Source organism: Podarcis bocagei (assembly GCF_964188305.1).
Source record: "Podarcis bocagei genome assembly, chromosome: 11".
NCBI classification, from domain to species: domain Eukaryota; kingdom Metazoa; phylum Chordata; class Lepidosauria; order Squamata; family Lacertidae; genus Podarcis; species Podarcis bocagei.
Window position 1 is genome coordinate 62,871,142 of NC_138136.1, and position 22,320 is coordinate 62,893,461.

At 47.3% G+C, this 22,320-nt stretch overlaps 1 pseudogene across 3 annotated transcripts; it reads left to right on the forward strand.

The window, feature by feature from the left end:
* The first annotated feature begins 9,457 nt into the window (after positions 1–9,457).
* LOC308597617 (myogenesis-regulating glycosidase pseudogene) lies at positions 9,458–12,507 on the forward strand (annotated as a pseudogene). Of its 3 annotated transcripts, XR_014013367.1 has the most exons (3): positions 9,458–11,836; positions 11,995–12,066; positions 12,393–12,507. The product of XR_014013367.1 is annotated as a myogenesis-regulating glycosidase pseudogene (transcript). The 3 variants fall into 3 exon arrangements; XR_014013368.1 differs by lacking the exon at positions 12,393–12,507 and having other exon boundaries at positions 11,929–12,135; another variant differs by lacking the exons at positions 11,995–12,066; positions 12,393–12,507 and having other exon boundaries at positions 9,458–11,886.
* Positions 12,508–22,320: the final 9,813 nt, after the last annotated feature.

Here is a 22,320-nt window from a genome sequence, read left to right on the forward strand (position 1 = left end):
GAATCATAGAGTTGGAAGAGACCACAAGGGCCATCGAGTCCAACCCCTGCCAAACAGGAAACACCACCAGAGCACTCCTGACATATGGTTCTCAAGCCTCTGCTTAAAGACCTCCAAAGTAGGAGACTCCAACACACTCCTTGGCAGCAAATTCCACTGTCAAACAGCTCTTACTGTCAGGAAGTTCTTCCTAATGTTTAGGTGGAATCTTCTTTCTTGTAGTTTGGATCCATTGCTCCGTGTCCGCTTCTCTGGAGCAGCAGAAAACAACCTTTCTCCCTCCTCTATGTGACATCCTTTTATATATTGGAACATGGCTATCATATCACCCCTTAACCTCCTCTTCTCCAGGCTAAACATGCCCAGCTCCCTTAGCCGTTCCTCATAAGGCATCGTTTCCAGGCCTTTGACCATTTTGGTTGCCCTCCTCTGGACACGTTCCAGTTTGTCAGTGTCTTTCTTGAATTGTGGTGCCCAGAACTGGACACAGTACTCCAGGTGAGGTCTGACCAGAGCAGAATACAGTGGTACTATTACTTCCTTTGATCTAGATGCTATACTCCTATTGATGCAGCCCAGAATTGCATTGGCTTTTTTAGATGTTGAATAAGACCGGGCCCAAGACAGAACCCTGTGGCACCCCACTAGTCACTCTTCGCCAGGATGAAGAGGAACCATTGATGAGCACCCTTTGGGTTCAGTCAGTCAGCCAGTTACAAATCCACTGAGTGGTAGCATAGTCAAGACCGCATTTTACCAGCTTCTTTACAAGAATATCATGGGGCACCTTGTCAAATGCCTTGCTGAAATCAAGGTAGGCTACATCCACTGCATTCCCTTCATCTACCAGGCTTGTAATTCTGTCAAAAAACGAGATCAGGTTAGTCTGACATGACTTATTTTTCAGAAATCCATGCTGACTATTAGAAAGCCTGTGGCGTTTGCACGAGAACTTACGAAGCTGCCCGTATTGAAGTGTGGTGTGCTGGTCCCGGGGGGAGGTTACCGTGAGGCGTGGTCAGAGTCCGGTCCTGGGTCGAGGGTCTGGAGACTGTCCACCAAGGGTGAAGCGGGGTCCAAAGCAAGAAGCTGGCCGTGGTCGGGAACTCCGGAAGAACAGGTCTGGGTGCTGGCAGAAACAGGTTTCCAGCGATGTTGCTCCCGCAACCTGGGACTGGGCTGACTGGCCTTTATCTCCTATGGGGCCTAGGGCAGTCCTGGCCCACAGGTGACTCGCCTCTCCTGGCCTTAAGGTGAGCACTCCTCCTGAGAGAACTTAGTGCCCTCCGCCTCTCTGCCCTGAGCCTCTGCAGTTCAGGAGAGGCTGGAGGGTTACTGGACCCAGAGGCAGCCTCACCTTCCCCTGACAGGGCTGGGAGAGGAGCACCTGCAGGCAATGGGTCCTCAATCACCTCCAGAGGCAGAGTGGATTCATCTGGTGTCTGCGCCTGAGGATCCGGCACAGGTGCGGGCCCTCCAGATTCAAGGCCCTGCCCTGGCTCAGCCGGCCCTGGAGGCGGGGACTCCTGTGCAGGCTGGGATTCCTCCGGTTCAGCCTCTGAATCAGATTCCCAGGCCATCACATGTGAGTTCCCACGAGGCAAGACACAGTGATAACAGCAAGAACCTTTACTGAACTACAGTGGTACCTCTGGATGCAAACGGGATCCATTCCGGAGCCCCGTTCGCATCCAGAAGCGAACGCAACCTGCGTCCGCGTGTCTGCTCCTGCGCAGGTCGTGATTCGCCGCTTCTGCGCATGCGCGTGACTTCATTTTGACTGTCTGCACATGCGTGAGCGGTGAAACCCGGAAGTAACGCACTCCGTTAGTTGCGGGTCGCCGCAGCGCGCAACCCGAAAATACTTATTCCGAAGCTACTTCAACCCGAGGTATGACTGTACATAACTGGGAAAACAAGGGCAAAGCAACTGCTTATATACATTTCTGAAAGCCTGGGCCACTCCCACTCCCAGCATGATTGGTTGGCAAAACTTCCAAGCTGCGAATCACTACTCACGAGTTCAAGGGCCAATGGCAGAGGCCAAAATCCTGAAATGTTCTGTGATTGGACATCCTGTATCGAATCAGAATAGAGGAGCTCCAGACTCAAACTCAGGCAAACAGAGACCACTGAATACATAACATGTATGCCAGGGGCCCATCCAGTCTGGTCCTTAGGGCCATCGCTCAGCGGTAGAGAGACCTGCTTTGCTGCAGAAGGTCCCTGGTGGCAGGGCTGGGAAGTCACCCTGCATGAAACCCCTGCTGTCGGCCATTGTAGACAATACTGAGCAGGATGGCTCCCCATGTTCCTATTGGAACCAGCATCTGTATTCAGAACAATGAGGACTAGAATCTTAGCTTGTTTTTAAAGGAAAGGGCCATAGTGCAGGGGAAGAGCATAGCACAAATATGTACACACTTTCCACTTACAAATGCCTTTTCATATGTATCTTTTGGTTCACAAAACTCCAAGAAGTGCCATGTTTCAGTTTGTGTGTTGCAAATTAAGTAGGTTGGTGTTATGTACTGAGTTGAATAGGATCCAAACTGCAGCAGTCTGATTGGTCCTAGAACAATAGGATTCAGAATGCAGCAAGTCCTAGAACAATGCAGCAGTATGATTGGTTGGCAGGAACCACCCAATCATGCTCCAGATAGAAGTGAATCTACAACCTGATTGGCTTACAGTAGAATTCCGGAATTAGCCAATCATGTGCAGCCCATTGTATGTATATAAAGCAGATACTGTGAGGGGACTTTCATTCATTCCTCCTCACCACTATGAGCTGAATAAAGAGCATGAAATCACTTTGCGACTCTGGGTATATTTCAGTTCACATTAAACCTCGAACCAAATATATCCTCCATCGCTAGCTGCAGCTGTAGGGAAATAGGAAATATACTGAGAAACCCTTTCCCCAATGCAGAAAGCGAGACTTTTGAAAGATCCTTTGCTTTATTCCTCAGCGTCCTTGTATTGATCTCCCACACCTGCCTTTGGCTAGCTGTGCTCTTTTTGCTGCAGAATGAAAGACGTTCTTTCCATTTATTAACTTTTTATATTAATATTCTGGTAGTGAATGCTGTAAATTAGATCAGAGCTGTGGCATCATGAGACCACAAGCGGGGATTCCAGGAGGAAACTTTGGGTGCTTCAAAACAGGCCATTGTCATGAGATCTGCCCGCCCCATGCATGCAAGTTTTGGGGGTTTTTTCCAGTTTCACATACCGTTATTGTCATCTGTAATGTATTTTTACCTCCCTCATTTAATCCAGATTTACCCTTTCCAGTAGAAATCCAGTAAGTTAAAAAAATAACAACTGTGTTGCCAACAACCCATTTGCAATATCTCAGCAACCCGCTTCTAGGAAGTATTCAGCCCCCTCCTGGAAGCATCCTTAAAAAGCACAAGGGGGGGGGGGAATCATCCTTCTCACAGGGGGTAATTAATTTGTACAGTGGTACCTTGGTTCTCGTAGGACGCGGGTGGCGCTGTGGGTTTAACCACAGAGCCTAGGACTTGCCGATCAAAAGGTTGGCGGTTCGAATCCCCGCGACGGGGTGAGCTCCCGTTGCTCGGTCCCTGCTCCTGCCAACCTAGAAGTTCGAAAGCACATCAAGGTGCAAGTAGATAAATAGGTACCGCTCCGGCCGGAAGGTGAACAGTGTTTCTGTGTGCTGCTCTGGTTCGCCAGAAGCGGCTTAGTCATGCTGGCCACATGACCCGGAAGCTGTACGCCTGCTCCCTCGGCCAGTAAAGTGAGATGAGCGCCGCAACCCCAGAGTTGGCCATGACTGGACCTAATGGTCAGGGGTCACTTTACCTTTACCTTGGTTCTCAGACTTAATCCATTCTGAAAGTCTGTTCCAAAACCAAAGCGTTCCAAACCCAAGGTGCGCTTTCCCATAGAAAGTAATGCAAAACGAATGGAACCTCTACTCAAGACCACAATCCGTTCCAGAGGCCCGTCCTTATGGCGAAACAGGTCGCTGGGAGAGGTGCCATTGTGTGCAGGTACGGGTGGCGACTGACCACTTCTGTGCATGCGCAAACGGCGGCGAACCCGCCGGTTACTTCCAGGTTTGCCATGGTCGCAACTTGGAACGTCCACGAGTGGAGGTGGTTGTAAAGAGAGGCTCTACTGTAATCCATTCCAGACTTTTAAAAACCCCTAAAACAGCAATTTTACATGAATTTTACTCTCAATGACAAACCTAGACAGCATCTTAAAAAGTAGAGACATCACCTTGTCAACAAAGGTTCGCATTGTAAAAGCTATGGTTTTCCCAGTAGTGATGTATGGAAGTGAGAGCTGGACTATAAAGAAGGCTGATTGCTGAAGAATTGATGCTTTTGAATTATTGTGCTGGAGGAGACTCTTGAGAGTCCCATGGACTGCAAGCAGATCAAACCTCTCCATTCTTAAGGAAATCAGCCCTGAGTGCTCACTGGAAGGACAGGTCCTGAATCTGAGGCTCCAGTACTTTGGCCACCTCATGAGAAGAGAAGACTCCCTGGAAAAGACCCTGATGTTGGGAAAGTTGGAGGGCACAAGGAGAAGGGGACGACAGAGGACGAGATGGTGGGTCAGTGTTCTCAAAGCTACCAGCATGAGTTTGACCAAACTGCGGGAGGCAGTGGAAGACAGGAGGGCCTGGCGTGCTCTGGTCCATGGGGTCACGAAGAGTCGGACACAACTAAACAACAACAACAACGAGACTATTGATCCATAAAATGAAAGCAATAATCAATGTACTGTACTATAAAATAAATAAGATGGTATTGTAGATGATAAAGATTAAAATTATTTTTTCCCTCTTACCTGCACTGATGATAGTCATTGTTTGGATGGGGAGCTTTTATCCATTTCAGCAGTCGCACAATCAACCAATCAGCTGAACTGGGTTCCACACAGTCACAAAAACAAATTAACCGAAAAAGCTCAAAAACAAAAACGCTAAATAAATAGCAAAAGCAAAAGCGCCAAACTTAATCCATTCCGGAAACCTGTTCGACTTCTGAAATGTTCAAAAACCAAGGTGCAGCTTCTGATTGGTGCAGGAAACAATAGCTGACAGTCACTTCGGACCTTCAGCTTCCGAAAAACGTTCGAAAACTGGAACACTTTCTTCTGGGTTTTTGGCGTTTGAGAACCAAGGCATTTGAGAACCAAGGTACCACTGTATAGGTTTCTTAAAACACAGTGGAGTCATAGAGCTGAGTTAAAAAGCAAGGGAGGACCTCTCCTCTCAAAAAACTATCAAATAAAAGAATGGGGGAAATTAAACTGGATAAAAATGATAAAACCAAAGATTAGCCTTTCTGGATCAGGGCAAAAGTGCATCCAGTCCCACTTTCTGCCCAAGATGCTGAACTAGTTGTGCCATTGGCCGGATCCAGCAGGCAGTTCCTTAGGAGTGCTTCCTTTTGACTGACCTGTGCTATAAATTCAGCAGGCTGCCTTCAGACCAAGGCTGCAGCCCTATCCTATATACAATTATTAAGGACTTACACACTTCAGCACAGTGGATTTTACCTGTGAGTAGATATGCTCAGGATTGCACCGAAACCTCATTGTGCTTGATTATCATTGAAATCAACGAGACTTGACTTTTCCGCACTGATTTATATGGGGCCAAATTCCAAGCCACTTCCTGGATCCAGCCCAATATATTTACACGCACAACTGCAAAGCAGCATTAACTATGCTGCATGCACTGTGGGTTAAACCACAGAGCCTAGGACTTGCCGATCAGAAGCTCGACGGTTCAAATCCTCGCCACAGGGTGAGCTCCCGTTGCTCAGTCCCTGCTCCTGCCAACCTAGCAGTTCGAAAGCAGGTCAAAGTGCAAGTAGATAAATAGGTACTGCTCCGGTGGGAAGGAAAACGGTGTTTCCATGTGCTGCTCTGGTTCGCCAGAAGCGGCTTAGTCATGCTGGCCACATGACATGGAAGCTGTACGCCGGCTCCCTCGGCCACTAAAGCGAGATGAGCGCCACAACCCCAGAGTCGGCCACAACTGGACCTAATGGTCAGGGGTCCCTTTACTTTTACCTAGATATGCTCAGGATTGCACTCAAACTTCCTTGTGCTCGATTCTCATTGAAATCAACAGACTTGACTTTTCCGCACTGATTTATATGGGGCCAAATTCCAAGCCATTTCCTGGATCCAGCCCAATATATTTAAACGCACAACCACAAAGCAGCATTAACTATGCTGCGTGTTGTGCAAGCAAGCAGACTCTTCCAAGAGTTTCAGGAAAATTCTGCAGTAGGAGATGGATTTCCACCCGGCTGCTCCAACCGTCAAGTCAGAACCTCCTTTGCAACACAGAATTTGCAGAAAGGTTCCAGCCTTTTATTCCCCTTGCAGAAAAATTAGATTGAAATGCAGGGAGCTTAATAAACGTTAATCTTGTACATCAAGAGTTTCCTCTCTTGTTTTTGCGTTGGTGACTTCATGCAGCCTTCACTCCCTTGATCTAAATTGCTTTTCCTCCGTTGCCACCTTCAGGAGCCAAGTTCAATTGCAGCCAGAAAACTTCAGAAACATTTGTGACTGGGTGGTACAGTTTGTGCTCTGGTTGTTATCCAAGGGCTCCCTCAAGCCAGCCAATTAATTGAGCATTCATCTCAATTTGCTCGCACAAAGTATACATGGAGGTTAGATTATATCTGGTCTTTATTTAGTGTTTATTCTTATTTGTTTTCAGGTCGGCAAGCATTCTTTCTGCATTCACCCTGATTTGCTTGTGGGGAGTTTACCAGACTTTTTGCAGCTTGAATTTTTTTTAATTTTTTATTAGGTAATTCAACAAAACATATTATCTTAAAACATGTCATCCTTATTTTTTTTCCTCATTTCCCCCCTCCCCCCTTCCTCCCATAAACAACCCCCCCACCCCACCCCCTGACTTCCCTCAGTTCCAATCTCTGGTTTCTCTATAAATGCTATTCTCTGCATGTTACAGAATTGTATAAGTCCTTAATTTATCTAACTGATTATTATCAATAAAAAGTTTGTGAGTGTTTATTCAAAGCCTGCCAAGGAGTCCAATTCACTTTGTTCCGTCTTTAGGTACTTTGTAAAAGGTTCCCATTCCTCTTTAAAGTCACAGTTATCCTTGTCCCGTAGTTTATTTGTCAATTTTGCCAGTTCTGCATAGTCCATCAGTTTCTCTTGCCACAGTTCTTTAGTCAGGATTTCCTCAGCCTTCCATCCTTGTGCTATTAAGACTCTCACCACCGTTGTCGCATACATGAAGATGTTTTTCAACTTCTTTGGCAGGTCTTTTCCTACAATCCCTAACAAAAATGCTTCAGGTTTTTAAACAAATGTTAGATGGAACATTTTCTTCAATTCATTGTATATCATTTCTCAAAATTTCTTAATTTCATTACAATCCCACCATATGTGGTAAAATGTCCCCTCCTTTTTCTTACACTTCCAACATAAATTTGAGCTGGTTTTATACATTTTCCCTAACTGCACTGGTGCCATATACCAGTGTTTCCCAACCTTTTTTGGGCAAAGGCACACTTGTTTGATGAAAAAAATCTCGAGGCACACCACCATTACAGCCCCGTGACGTCAGCGTGCAGCGTCACGCCAGGAGGGACGCACGAAAGTGTAAGTTTCAATTTTTCCCCTCCCCCTTGCCGGGGAACCTCCAAGCTTTGGGGTGGGGGGGGGAGGAGGCAGCAAAGCGAGGCAGGAAGGAGAGCGCGGCTTGGCTGAGTGAGCTTTGGCAGGGGCAGGGAATGAGAGCCGCGAGGCGGGCGCTGCGGACGGAGGCGCTGCCTGCCGAGCTCGCAGGCAGCCAGGCAGGCAGACGGCGAGAGCCCCGCGCTGGGCGGCCTCTCCTCGCCACCGCCGCCCCGCCTCTCGCCTCCCTCCAGGCAACATCTCGCGGCACACCAGGCAACATCTCGCGGCACACTAGTGTGCCGCGGAACAGTGGTTGGGAAACACTGCCATATACCATCTGTACATCATCTTCATATAATTTTCTTTCAGCAAAGATCAATCTGTAAATTTTAAATCAATTTTCCATAACCTTGGTTAGGGAAAAGGTTATGGTAAGGTTAGGCAGCTTGAAAATTGACACGGTAACGCACTAAGAAATGTAAAATGCAAAAATGACTAACAGGAAGGCATGTAACCACTGTGCAAGCAAATCAGGATGAAGGCTCATTAGGGTGAATGCTCAACCTAGCGGCCTCAAAAGTCTGTTTTTTAATAAATAAAAAAGTGGATTTGATGTGCTAGGGCAACAGAGCATTTTTATCATAGAATAATAGACTAGATTAGTTGCAAGGGCATCCGAGGATCATCAAGTCCACCCCTGCAATGAAGGAATCTCAACTCAAGCATCCATGACAGATGGCCATCCAACCTCTGATTAAAAACCTCCAAGGATCTTTTAATCAATTTTATTAAAGGTTTTCAACCTAATATAAAATTGAAACTAAAATATAGAGAATTTTTTTAAAAAATCAGAAAAGAAGAAAAGAAAAAAAATCAGAAAATACATTTTTTTATTGTTGTTATTGTTGTTGTTGTTGTTGTTACTACCCCACCCATCTGGCTGGGCTTTCCATATAACAATCCTCATATGATCCTCATAAAACACAAAATTATAAATATATCTATGCCGCACTCAGCATTTTCTCTTAATCTTCACACATACAGAACAACAACAACAACAACAACAACAACAACAACAAATTATTTATATCCCGCCCTCCCCAGCCGAAGCCGGGCTCAGAGCAGCTAACAACAATAAAAGTAACACAGCATTCTAAAATCAATTCATTTTAAAAGTTTAATCTTCCCACCTCCCACCTGGGAGACCTTCTTCTTCCTCAGTCTCCCACCCTGAGAAGACCCACTCTGGCCTGGCTCTCATACCAGCCCCTTCCTCTTCTCTCTGTTAGCTCCTCGGACGTATCTCCATTTATCACAAATATAACTTTTCAGTGTGTTAAGGCATACATCTAGTAATATAACTAGAGAGCCATCAAAGGTCACACAAGAAACCCAACCCAAGAGAAAAGAAAGGGCGATCACTCCAAATCTTCAGAGTCATTCATGAAGCCGAGCTGCCGCAGAGAAAATTATTGCCAGGGCAGGGAGTGGCGACGCTAAGACATCTCAAGGGCAGCTATCAAGATATGAGATGCAGCCGCCAGAGGACTCCCCAGCCTTCAGAGAGAACGGCAGCCTGCTCCTGGGGCCTTTGCACACAGCTGTAGGTCTTTGTATCGCCTGGTTTCCTACTCCTGGGGCCTCTTGTTCCAAAGCAATTTCTTTGCTCCCTCTCCCCATCCAGGAAAAAAAAAACCTGGCTGAGGCTTTGCAGGGAATTGTGCCATCTCTCACTTGCATAATAACCTTCCTCTGTCAGCTGATCGCCTCATCCAGTCGAGGAAAGCAGCAGGATGTTGCAGCGGCAGAGAAGTCTTGCTCCCGGTAACCAGGATTAATTTATTAGGCTCATTTATTAGCCTGGCTGAGATGTGTTTTGTCACTGCATTCTGAAGGGTAGTGATCTGCATTCCTGGATACAGCAAGGGGGAGAGAGGGCAGAGCTGTTTTTAAACACAGTCTTTATAAAGCTGAGAAAAACACTCGCTACCACGAGGGCCAAGCAACCACTGGCCACAGCTATTAGATCTGTGATATTATGGAAGCTCAGTTGTCCCGTCGCCAAGGAAAAGGAGAGAAGCGTCAGAGGGAAAATGGCTCCGGGACAAAACCAATTCTCCATTCCTCTCTGGAGTCTCAGACATCCCGGCAGAGTTATCTTGGAAGAGCTGCGCTACTGACAACAGGACTCATCATAGCTGTGGCCGTGTGCTGGCATTGCTACACGGTTCCTCCTATGAAGGCAGAGAGGGTAAAGATGAACCAGGCGGACCTGTGGCAGGGAGGCTTCACCATTGAAAACCAGGATGGAGAAGTGGTCTTCAGGATGGCCTTCCAATCAGGTGTCCTTGACCTGGAATCTTGTTCTAAGGAAGCGGGAGTTTTAAGCTGTACTGGTACGGAAAGGGGGATGATCAGCTTCCTCATCCAGACTGTCAAACCCAATGAGGCGGTGACGTGCTACATCATCCGCTGGGAAGAGTTTGAGGCAGACTCTGCGGTGGAACACAAAATGTTCTGGGGGGACGCCCACTGGTATGGAGGCTACGAGATGAGCAGACAGCAATGGCCAATCAGTCTACCTGGAAGCCAAGAACCTGCGCCATTTGTGACTAGTGATGTCTATTCTTTCAGGAACAGCTTTGGGGGCATCTTGGAGAGGTATTGGTTGTCATCCAAAGCAGCTGCCGTCAAGATAAGTGACTCTGTGCCCTTCCACCTTGGGTTCAACGCTTCAGAAAGGTCCCTCACATTCCAAGCCAGGTATAAAGATTCTCCATATGAGCCGTTGAACGAGCCCTTCCCACAGTTGAGTTACCATGTCTGCATAGGTTCAGACATTACCTCTGTCCACCGGTACATGGCCCAGGTCCATTTCAAGAAACCTTTGAAGGTGCCTTCAGAAAGGATGTTCCAGTTTCCAATCTGGTCAACGTGGGCCATGTACAAGAAGGAGATTAACCAGGAGAAAGTTCTGGGATTTGCACAGATGATTAAAAAGCACGGTTTCAAATACAGCCACATTGAAATTGATGACATGTACACACAGAATTATGGTGATTTTGAATTTGACCCTTCGAAGTTCCCTCAGGCGACAGATATGTTCGAAAAGCTTAAGAAAGATGGCTTCAACGTCACCATCTGGATACACCCTTTTGTACATGAAAGTTCCCCAAACTTTGAGGTGGGAATAGAGAAGAAGCTTTTTGTCATGGAACCACAAGGGACACTCCCTGCCATGGTTGTGTGGTGGAACGGTGTGGGCGCCATATTGGATTTCACCAACCCTTCGGCTAGAAAATGGTTCCAGAGACACCTGAGGCAACTCCGCACTAAGTACGGTGTCTCGTCCTTCAAGTTTGATGCGGGTGAGACGTGCTACCTTCCCAAACAATTCCACACTTTCCACACCTTGGCAGATCCCAGCATTTGGTCCCGGCATTATGCGGAAATGGCCATTCCATTTCACGAGCTTTCAGAAGTCCGAGTCGGCTACCGATCCCAGCACATCTCTTGTTTTGTTCGTATCATTGACCGGGACTCAATTTGTGGGTATGAACTTGGGCTGAAGTCCTTGATACCAACGGTGCTGACCATTGGCCTCCTGGGATACCCTTTTGTACTGCCCGATATGATTGGCGGGAATTTTCTCCCTAACAAAACGGAAGGTGCTGTCGACATCCCAGATCGGGAGCTCTACATCCGATGGCTGGAGCTGTCGGCCTTCATGCCTTCCATGCAGTTCTCCATCCCACCGTGGCTCTACGACAGAGAAGTCATAGACATTGCCCTGAAGTTCACCAGGCTCCACGAGTCTTTGGTTGCCCCCCTCTTGCTGGAGCTGGCCGGGGAGATCACCGACACTGGGGACCCCATCATCCGGCCCATCTGGTGGATTTCTCCCCACGATGAGGCTGCGCACAAGATCGATTCCCAGTTCCTGATTGGGGACACCCTGATGGTGGCTCCCGTCTTGGAGATGGGCAAGCAAGAGAGGGACATTTACATCCCAGCTGGCAAATGGCGCAGCTACAAAGGGGAGCTCTTTGAAAAAACACCCCTTCTTCTTAAGGACTACTCTGTCCCTTTGGACGAAGCGCCTTATTTTGTTTTGAATTCTTAAGCTGCCTTGGGGCCAGGGAAAGGCCTTGGAGCGACCTCGTCTCTAGCCCTCAAGGTGACTTTGACTTAATCAGTTTATCTTAAAAGAAAAGCTCTTTCTTCACAGATTTTTTTTTTTTTTTTAATGCTAATGTACTCTCGTTACAGACCTCATCTGGCTTTTAGTTCTGCTGAATCTGTGCAGCTCGCAATCTTTTTATCTCACTCTTCCAGGATGGGGAAGGGCTGTTATCTCCCATGTTGCAGAAGGCGAAAGTCAGGACCAGGTTAACTCATTGACGTTTTGTGAGTATGGAGGGATGCTTTCGATATCACGGTCCAATTCTACACACAGATGTGCGCGCACACACTGCAATGGGGGTGCTTTGGTATGATTCTCCACAGAGGACCATGCAGTGACAGCATCACGGAAAATAGATACGGGCATTGCAAAGAAAGTTCTGTGAGCTGGACGCTTCTCGCTAGTCAAAGCAATTTCTGTTGTGAGCTCTTTCAAAATAAATTAAGCATGCACTTTTGCACAATAATTAGCACCACTAGATGGAACTGAGGGCTCATTCCCTTCTGCTTTGTACCATGTGGCTTTCCCCTTTCTTACAGTTTAGCAATAGATCAGAACGAATGTCAATCCAGGGAAAATCTGAATTGCCTTTCCTCCAGTTAAATTGCCTTTCTTCCACGCCCCTCACCAAGCCCGGTGGATGATGATGATGATGATGATGATGATGATGATGATGATAATGATAATGATAATTCATTATTTATACCCCACCCATCTGGCAGGGTTTCCCCAGCCACTCTGGGCAGCTCCCAGCAGATTAAAAACAGAATAAAACTTCAAACATTAAAAACTTTCCTAAACTGGGCTGCCTGTCTAAAAGACAGATAGTTGTTTATTTCCTTGACATCTGCTGGGAGGGCGTTCCATAGGGCGGGCGCCACCACCAAGAAGGCCCTCTGCCTGGTTCCATGTAACCTCACTTCTCACAGGGAGGGAACCGCCAGAAGGCCCTCGGCACTGGACCTCAGTGTCCAGGCAGAACGATGGAGGTGGAGACACTCCTTCAGGTATACAGGACGAAGGCCGTTTAGGGCTTTAAAGGTCAGCACCAACACTTTGAATTGTGCTCGGAAATGTCCTGGGAGCCAATGTAGGTCTTTCAGGACAAGAGAAAGAGTGTTTTGCAGAATTCAGAAGAATCTAGCAAGGGCTGAGGTGGAGCCGAGCGATGGTTGTGGTTAAGGCTTTGGCTGGATAGTAGGCACAAGAGGCAGGAAGAGATGGGGCTTTGCACCTGCCGCTTGGCAAGAAGAAAGAAGGCGTTAAGTCGTGTATGGTGAACCTGCAGCCCTCTAAGTGTTGTTGGATTATGACTCCTGTCACCACCTCTGACCATTGGGCGTGCTGGCAGGGGCTGATGGGTTCGAGTTCAACAAGGATTTTGCACGTTCTCCATCCTTGCCTTCAGTGTCCTTTGGCTGCTGAGACACTGGAAACCCTGCCTGGCCTATTGCAAAATGTTCTCAATGAGGTCTAGAAGCTTTCTCCTTTAAACTGAGCAACCCTGATGTTTTCCAAAAGCTACAGTCTGCGTTGTTATAAACAAAAAAAAACCTGCCCTTTTTCCCTTATGGGGTATCCAAGAGCCCATATAGAGTCCTTACGTAGGTTCTCTATCGCTAGGAGAAAATAACAGAGGCCAAGCAGAGAATATTGAGAAGCAAAGCAGCTAGTAAGCCTGATCTTTATTGATCTGTTGCAACAGGGTCCTCACTCACCACACGCAGGAGAGAGAAGATCATACCTACATCCCAGAAAGGGAGGTCTACAGCAGAAATCTGAGTGCTTTGTTTACCTCCTGTCTGCCAGGTTACCTGTTTAATGGTCACTTGATTGGATACCTGGGGAGCCTGGCCAGTCTTTTGTAATGATAAATACTTTGTTCCTGAGCCAGGTCACAGCCTCACACCCTATTCATATCTTAAGACAGGATTTGTGAAGGAAAAGACAATGGGGAGGCTTTTCCATTTTCCTTTGACCTTGCAGAGAAAACATTTGCTCAGTTTGGGAATCAAAATGGTTTCAGGTCGGTTTTCCTGTGCTGATCTATGTACGTGCTTGGTTGGTACACTTATGAACATTTAACATGTATCTAAGACCTCAACATTCCTACCACAATATCAGGGCCTGTATTTAATGGTCCAAGGGTTGGACAAATAGAGGTGTATCTACTAGAAAGAAAGGAAAAAAGGCCAACACAAATACAAAGTCACTGCATGAGTGGCATGCTGACAGACATGGCTTGAAGGTAATGCTATTGCAAACAGTACAGAGGGCAAGGCCAGAGAGAGAGTTTTCTTGCTTTCCTGCGTGTAACAACCAAACCAAACCAGTCTGGCCTGCTGTGCAGTAGCTGCCTATGTTTCTGTTATCAGGGAATGTATCAAGATACAATAATAAAGTAAATAACTTACGGCGGAGTGGATTTCATTGCATAGTTTTACCTACAACAAATTCATGTTACAAGTTCGACAAATTCATGGAGGGGAGGGCTATTGATGGCTACCAGCCAGGATGGAATATATAATTTTTTTAAAAAAAATGTCCAGTAGCATCTTAGAAACCAGCTAAGTTTGTTCTTCGTATGAGCTTTCGTGTGCATGTACACTCCTTCAGATACACTGAAACAGAAGTCACCAGACCCTTATATATAGTGAGAGGGTGGGGAGGGGTATTACTCAGAAGGGTGGTGGGAATGGGTGATTGGCTGATAGGTATGGTAAACTTGTTGACGACCATTGGTCTTACAGGAAAAAGCAAGGGGTGAGATGGCCAAAAATAGCTTTATCATGTATAATGAGAGAAGAATCCAATGTCTCTATTCAGACCAGGTCTCTCCATGGTTTTAAGTCTGGTTGTTGTTGTTGTTGCCAGGGGCGCCGACTTATAAAAAATATTGGGGGGGCCCATACCGGGGTCCTGCTGCTGGTTCGCTCGGGTAGCCGGGAGAACGCAGTTCGAGGTGGCGGTGTTGGGGAGAGACCCTCGCTCAGGGCGCCACGAGACTTGGCGGCCGGCGGCCTATCTGGGGGGTTTTGGAGCGTATTTCGGCGGAGCGATTGGGGAGGAGGGGGCTTGTTGCCGGATTCTTCAGCTGGGCCAGAGATCCGCTGCTGGGGGGTCCCTGGGCCGAGTTGTGAGCACGGCCTGCTGAAGGGAGATCCAGCCGATTGCGCGACGGGGACGGCCGGGGCTCTCCGGCTAGGGCGCGCGGCTGGCTGGCTGGCTGGCGAGGGAGCAGGTGGGGAGGAGGCGGGGGTCCTGATACAGTCAGGGGCGGAGGCAGACGGGGCCGAGGGGCGAAGAGGGCAGGCGGGGCACGGGGCGCTTGCTCAGGAGCTCAGCTAACCTGTCCCAAGAGACATAGCCTAAGTACTCCTTCCTTCCTTCCTTCCTTCCTTCCTTCCTTCCTTCCTTCCTTCCTTCCTTCCTTCCTGTTTTTTCCTCCCTCTTTCCACTGCTCCCCTCTTTCTTTCCTTCCTTCCTTCCTTCCTTCCTTCCTTCCTTCCTTCCTTCCTTCCTTCCTTCCTTCGTCTCATTCCTTCTTATTTTATTCATTTTCTTCCTTTCCTCCAACCCTTCGATGCTCCTTCCTTCCTCCCTTCCTATTTCATTCCTTTCTTTCCTTTCCTGCAACCCTTCCCTGCTTTTTCTTTCCTTCCTTCCTTCCTTCCTTCCTTCCTTCCTTCCTTCCTTCCTTCCTTCCTTCCTTCCTTCCTTCCTTCCTTCCTTCCTTCGTCTCATTGCTTCTTATTTCCTTCCTTTCCCCCTCTCCTTCCTTCCTTCCTTCCTTCCTTCCTTCCTTCCTTCCTTCCTTCCTTCCTTCCTTCCTTCCTTCCTTCCTTCCTTTTCCACCCCCTCCCTCAATCTCACCCTCCCTCCCTCCCTTCCTTTTTCCTTCCTTTCTTCCTTTCTTTGCTCCAACCCTTTCCTTCCTTCCTTTCTTCTCATTGCTTCCTGTTTCATTCATTCCTTTCCTTTCCTCCAACCCTTCCCTGCTCTTTCTTTCTTTCCCTTCTCCCTTCCCTCTCTCTCTTTCCCTCCCTCCTTCCTTCCTTTTCCACCCCCTCCCTCAATCTCACCCCTCTCTTCCTTCCTTCCTTCCTTCCTTCCTTCCTTCCTTCCTTCCTTCCTTCCTTCCTTCCTTCCTTCCTTTCCTCCAACCCTTTCCATCCTTCCTTCTTCTCGTTGCTTCCTGTTTCATTCATTTCTTTCCTTTCCTCCAACCCTTCCTTCCTTCCTTCCTTCCTTCCTTCCTTCCTTCCTTCCTTCCTTCCCCCACCCCTCCTCCCTCCCCCTCTCTCAATCTCACCCCTATCCCTCCCTCCTTCCTTCTCGCCTTCCCCACAGATTCACACTCTCCCCCCCTCACCGCCCGCCCTACAGCCCAGCTGAAACTCTCGCTCACCCTCCAGCCGCAATTGATTTTATATCGCTATTCTCCCTTACTCCCCGCTGCTGCTGCCGCCTCTCCCCTCACCCCCCGCTTCCCCCCCCGCCCACCTCCCAGCACTCACCTTTCCCTGTGGTGTGTGTGAGAGAGAGAGAGAGAAAGGGGGGAGAGGGAGAGAGAAAGAAAGGGGGGCACACACCCTTGTCGATGCCTTCTATACACAGAGAGGCAGAAATCACATTCATAATAGGAACCAGAGAAGCCACACTGAGGCTGGCAGGTGGGCGCTCGTTAGGAGCACGCTGGGCAGGTTGTGTGTGTGTGTCTGTGTGTTTTGGGGTGGTGTTGGTGGAGGGGGGGGGCGGACAGACCGTAGCTGGGCGCCGTGACGTCAAGGCAAGAGGGAGGCTGAGCCGAGGAGCAGAGCCGCGTGATCGGCGGCGGCGCTCTGCTGGAGGGGCGCCCGAGATTATTGGGGGGGCAGAGCCCCCCCAAACGAATTTTTGAGGGGGCTCGGGCCCCCTCAGGCCCCATGGAGTCGGCGCCTATGGTTGTTGCTGAGTCGTTTAGTCGTGTCCGACTCTTCATGACCCCCTGGACCAGAGCACGCCAGGCACTCCTGTCTTCCACTGCCTCCCACAGTTTGGTCAAACTCATGCTGGTAGCTTCGAGAACACTGTCCAACCATCTTGTCCTCTGTCGTCCCGTCCTCCTTGTGCCCGCCATCTTTCCCAATTTCAGGGTCTTTTCCAGGGAGTCTTCTCTTCTCATGAGGTGGCCAAAGTCTTGGAGCCTCAGCTTCACGATCTGTCCTTCCAGTGAGCACTCAGGGCTGATTTCCTTCAGAATGGAGAGGTTTGATCTTCTTGCAGTCCACGGGACTCTCCAGAGTCTCCTCCATGCACCCTAATTCAGAAGCATCCATTCTTCGACGACCAGCCTTCTTTATGGTCCAGATCTCACTTCCATACATTACTACTGGGAAAAGTCTGGTAATAAGTTGTAATTCGGCAACTTCTCTTTTCAGTCTGTTTCTGAAATTCTTTTGTAATAAGACAGCTACTTTGAGATTTTGTATAGAATGTCCTGGGAGATTGAAGTGTCCTCCTACTGGTTTCTCTGTCTTGTGATTCCTGATGTCAGATTTATGTCCCATTTATCCTTTGGCGTAGGGTTTGTCCTGTTTGTCCAATATAGAGAGCTGAAGGGCACTGCTGGCATTTGATAGCATACACAGTGTTAGAAGATGAGCAATTAAATAGTCCTGAGATGGTATGTTTGATGTTGTTGGGTCCAGTGATCGTGTTGTCTGTGGCAGCAAAGTTGGCATCTGGGTTTATTACAATCTCTGTCCTGCCTCCATGATCAAAGGCAGCAATGCTTTTGAATCTGCTTCTGAAAACCACAGGAGGGGAGAGGGGCTCTTGCAGTCGAATCCTGTTTGCTGGTTTCCCGTGTTGTAAACAAAAATCTGCCCTTTTTCCCTTATGGGGTATACAAGAGCCCATATAGAGTCCTTACGTAGGTTCCCTGTTGGTAGGAGAAAAGAACAGAGGCCAAGCAGAGAATATTGAGAATCAAAGCAGCTCGTAAGCCTGATCTTTACTGAACTGTTGCAACAGGGTGCTCCCCCCACACGCAGGAAAGGAGGAGGACCCAGAAGGTATGCCTGTCCTTATACAGACATTTTAAATTGCCCACCCTAGAGTCCAAGACCACCCCCAGACACACCATACCTACATCACAGAAAGGACGGTCTACAGCAGAAAGCTGAGTGCATTGTTTATCTCCTGTCTGGCAGGTTACCTGTTAATGCTCACTTGATTGGATACCCTGGGAAGCCTGGCCAGTCTTTTGTAATGATAAATACTTAGCTCCTGAGCCAGGTCACAGGCTCACCCTATTCAAACACAGACAGACATACCCTTAAGACAGGATTTGTGAAGGAAAAGACAATGGGGAGGCTTTTCCATTTTCCTTTGACCTTGCAGAGAAAACATTTGCTCAGTTTGGGAATCAAAAATGGTTTCAGGTCGGTCTTCTTGTGCTGATCTATGTATGTGCTTGGTTGGTACACATATGAACATTTATTATACATCTAAGACCTTAAAATTCTTATCACACCCGCAGCCACTGTGAGAACAGGATGCTGGCCTGTTCTTATAACTGCAGTAAAATGTTATTGTTTTGTTTTGTTTTTTAATGAAATAAAGGTATAGAAATATTTTGTATATATAAATACATTAAATGTATCGGACCAGCCGTGTTGGTGATGGAAGTTCCAGACAGGTGGGAACCTTGACTTACTCGATCTCATAATGAGGAGAATTCTCCCTTTTTCTCTGTACTAGAAATAGAGAGTCGATGCAAACACATCATTTTAAAAAGTGGTGGTTGTTTTCTTAAATAACTGAAGACAGAGTGTTCTTTCTGCCATCTTCCCATTGGCTCTGAGGAGCTTCATTCTTCATCTCGGAGGGTGAGAAGTGTGTGGGGTGTGTGTGGGAAGAACAGCAAAGTCTATTTCTAGTTTGAAGAGCAGATTGGAAACACAACAAGACTTTTGCACAACGCCAGCCGTCCTGGCTCCCCCATCTGGAAGTTTGTCTGCTCCATTCCCAGACTGCAAGCGGCAGCAAGATGATTGACGTAAATGTCAACTGAAGGCCCAGTCTCCTTGTTGCCAGCTTATTGCGTAAGCCCCACTGACATGAAGGGGGAGCTTTGCATTCAGGCTAGATGCAGTTATATGTTGTTGTTGTTGAGTCGTTTAGTCATGTCCGCCTCTTTATGACCCCCTGGACCAGAGCACGCCAGGAACTCCTGTCTTCCACTGGCTCCCACAGTTTGGTCAAACACATGCTGGTAGCTTTGAGAACAATGTCCAACCATCTCGTCCTCTGTTGTCCCCTTCTCCTTGTGCCCTCCATCTTTCCCAACATCAGGGTCTTTTCCAGGGAGTCTTCTCTTCTCATGAGGGGGCCAAAGTCTTGGAGCCTCAGCTTCAGGATCTGTCTTTCCAGTGAGCACTCAGGGCTGATTTCCTTCAGAATGGAGAGGTTTGATCTTCTTGCAGTCCATGGGACTCTCAAGAGTCTCCTCCAGCACCACAATTCAAAAGCATCCATTCTTCGGCGATCAGCCTTCTTTATGGTCCAGCTTTCACTTCCATACATCACTACTGGGAAAACTATAGCTTTAACTATAAGGACCTTTGTTGGCAAGGTGATGTCTCTGCTTTTTAAGATGCTGTCTAGGTTTGTCATTGCCCTTCTCCCAAGAAGCAGGCGTCTTTTAATTTTGTGACTGCTGTCACCATCTGCAGTGATCATGGAGCCCAAGAAAGTAAAATCTCTCACTGCCTCCATTTCTTCCCCTTCTATTTGCCAGGAGGTGATGGGCCCAGTGGCCATGATCTCCATTTTTTTGATGCTGAGTTTCAGACCATAATGCAGATGGATAGGCAATTCTTAAATCCACCTTCACAGCTTGGGGCCTTCAGATGCACGCTATACATTTAGAGCATATTCAATGCACATTTAAAGTGCATGACCACCCTCAAAGGATCCTGGGAGGTGTAGTTTATTCAGAGGGCTGAAATTTGCTACGAGACTCCCATTCTCCTCAGAGAACTACAGTTCCCAGAGTTCCTGAGGAGGAAGGACTGCCTGGGAATTGTAGCTCTGTGAGGGGCATAGCAAATAGCAATAGCTGCTCCCCATTTTTGAAAATGTAGTGCCTTGCTATTGTACCATAAGCTTTATATGTTCTAAGTGTTGTGTAATGGTCAAAGTGTCGGATCGTGACCTGGGAGAGACCAACCCTACCTCACAGGGGTGTTGCTAGAATAAAATTGGGGGTGGGGAACCACTTTTAACTGCTTGGGGGAGAGGTGATATATTGGTGTGTTGGTGTTGGTTTGTGTGTGTTTGACAACACTTAGGTGGAATCTGCACACATATAAGAAACGTTGTGAAAATGTTTTTTTAATTTTTTTTTTGAAAAAGCCATTGAATTTTTCATAGCTCACTATCGCCATCTAGAGTCACATTTGTACATTGCACTTTACATATAAAACTTTTTTTGCAGCTGTATAGCTGAGTCCTTAGTCATCGTTCCCGACTAGTATAGCAACGTTTGCACCAGAGCTTAGGAATTATTCAGGATTAAGATGAGGGTCCAGTCATCTCCCACATATCCTCCAACATGTCCCAGAGGAAAATGAGGGTGCACATCTTTGGGGGGCCCACAATCCTGTGTGAATCATGTGACCCCCACAAGAGCATGGCCCCCCAAAATACGCGTCTTTCTGGACCATGCACCCCCCCCAAAATGGGATGTCCTGATTAAGTTTGGGCAGTTAGGGGTCTGCTATCACATCTTGAAATGCTTTCTCTCTGTCAAAATGTGCACGCACTTTTACACAGTCAGTGTAAGGAGAGTTGAAATCACCTGTTCCTGCAACATTTTCTCCTTGGTCTGCTTCCCTTCTCTAATCCAAAATAACCCCCAGAAATTTGGCCTGGGGGGGTGGTAGCAGTAGGGCGGACGTTTGGGTAACTAACCATATGTAAGGACCAGACTAGATTCAACATCAATTGTGCAATTCCTTTGCTAACTTGATTATACAGAACTGTGATTCTTTGTGAGGACACAGAAGTAAATTATTAGCTTGCTGGTAGCTGCATGAGAAAAAAGAGCGAGTGAAACGAGAACCTTTTACTTGTCTAACCTTTTATAAAAATAACAATATTTTAGTATAAAAAACTGGTAGCCATGCCCATCCACTTGAACAGAATATTTTAAGATCACTTTTTCTAAACTACCCTTCACCCTCAGGGATCCGAGGGCAGTGCACAAAATACAGTGGTGCCTCAGGTTAAGTACTTAATTCGTTCCAGAGGTCTGTACTTAACTTGAACCTGTTCTTAACCTGAAGCACCACTTTAGCTAATGGGGCCTCCCGCTGCCGCCGCGCTGCCAGAGCCCGATTTCTGTTCTTATCCTGAAGCAAAGTTCTTAACCTGAAGCACTATTTCTGGCTTAGTGGAGTGTGTAACCTGAAGTGTCTGTAACCCAAGGTACCACTGTATTGTGCAAACTGTTGCGCTTAGCTGTGATTTGTGCATTGTAGGGGGTTGAGTCCCATCCAACTGTATGACACTATGATTCTGTTGTGGTTTTAGGAGGAGCTCTGAATGTGTCTGCAATACAGTGCCCCACAGTGCCTTCTGCTTTCCTTCCTTGCACCCTGAATTTAGTTTGGATACAACCTAGGGTTGGTTCACTTCCAGACAGCTGCACATTTCCATGGGTAAAGCCGCCGGAGCACGATTTCTGTTCTCATCCTGAAGCAGAGTTCTTAACCTGAAGCACTAATTCTGGGTTAGCGGAGTCTGTAACCTGAAGCGTATGTAACCTGAAGCGTATGTAACCTGAGGCACCACTGTACCATAAAACAGCACAGGATCAGTAAAATCAATAGCTTTATTGGGACCACAAATGCTCACAATGCCATGTGCAGACTTCTGAGCTATACAGAACTCACCCCCAGGCTGGATGTTGAAGATTTTGGGTTTTTTTTAAAGGGAAAACAGATGCTTTTGTGAGAGACTGTGGTGTTAACCGTTAAGCCACCCTCTGCAAATTGTTTCAGTCTTAAATTGTATTTTGCAGCCACACAGCCTGATCCTTTGCATTTTTTACTTGGAAGTAAGTAGACCCACTGGGTTGAATGGCACTCATACCCAAATAAGTATGCAAAAGATGGCGGGTATTCATGGGTAGCAAACCCCTGTGAATTCGACAGCATTAATTCCAAGGAATCATGTGCAGATATTGGATTGATAAGATGGTAAGATTGATAGGATGATAAGGGGTGTCTGCAAGCCTTAACTTGGTTAAGAATAAGAAGCTGTTACTGAGTTAACTTGGCCGCTGTGTCCAGATTACTTAACCCCAATAAACAAGGCATTATTGCTCTTTGCTTAAGTTTGTAACCCCAGGCAACAGACCTCTTTAAGCCAGTTCTTTAAGCCTTGTTTATTACCTCTGATTTGCACGGCACTTTGGTGTATACACAGCA